Source organism: Sphaeroforma arctica, assembly GCF_001186125.1.
Source record: "Sphaeroforma arctica JP610 unplaced genomic scaffold supercont1.11014, whole genome shotgun sequence".
NCBI lineage: Eukaryota > Ichthyosporea > Ichthyophonida > Sphaeroforma > Sphaeroforma arctica.
The window spans coordinates 1-871 of record NW_014029544.1 but is presented as its reverse complement, the minus strand read 5'-3'; the positions used below and the strand labels follow the sequence as shown (position 1 = coordinate 871).

At 41.1% G+C, this 871-nt stretch overlaps 1 pseudogene across 1 annotated transcript; it reads right to left on the bottom strand.

Moving 5' to 3' along the window:
* Positions 1–24: 24 nt before the first annotated feature.
* On the bottom strand, positions 25–265 carry SARC_17505 (hypothetical protein; annotated as a pseudogene; the record flags this gene model as incomplete). The annotated part of the gene is made up of 1 exon: positions 25–265.
* Positions 266–871: the final 606 nt, after the last annotated feature.

Here is an 871-nt window from a genome sequence, read left to right as displayed (position 1 = left end):
CTCATACCGCGTTCTTCTTCCTACTCATCCCCTCTTCATCTCGTGTGACATCCAACACATCAGGTAGTACTAGGTTTAAGGCTTCGCACCAGTGGTGGTTTAGGTCTGGGCGCACTCGAATGGTGGAGGAGACTTTGGTATCCAATGGCAACGCAAGGTCACTGTTAGCTGCAATCGTAGTACTCACATCACCCATGTCCGTCATGTATGACACATCCAGTGAAACCTGATTGGTTGCAGAAGTTGGTAGGTATATGAGGAACATGTTTGTTTAGTAATATATAATGTGGATTTGTTAAGGTTGGTAGATACATTAGGAATATGTTCATATAATGATACAGAATTCGAGTCTCTTGGGGAGAGGATAGAACATCCTGGCACTCTGAATGGCTTCGGCTGTGGTGCCTCATAAGGTTTTAGGGTTTTGCCATGTACGTCACCTCAAATTGAATCTGATTGGTTGTAGCAAAATTCACATGATTATCGCTTGACTAAAATCTTTAACCCTAAACCATAAACCCTACACCCTGAATCCTACACGCCGAACCCTAAACCCTAAGCTCTACGCCCCAACCCCTCCCAATAGCTCGGCAAATCTCATAATTATTGTGAATTAGAGGATGGTTTAGAATAGATAGTGAGCTCTGGAACTCTAATTGGCAACGATTTTGGTGGTGGTATCGCCCTTATCCATCACGTATAACACTTTGAAAAGTATCCGATTGGTTGTAACAACCATACAATATTGGGGTTATAGAGTTCAAATCCAAATAGGAATCCAAATAAATCGATTTTAGAATATCGAAAACGGTACAAACCCGATTTTGCTGTTCACTTTGTCTCTATTTATCATAAAAAGAATTTCTCTATA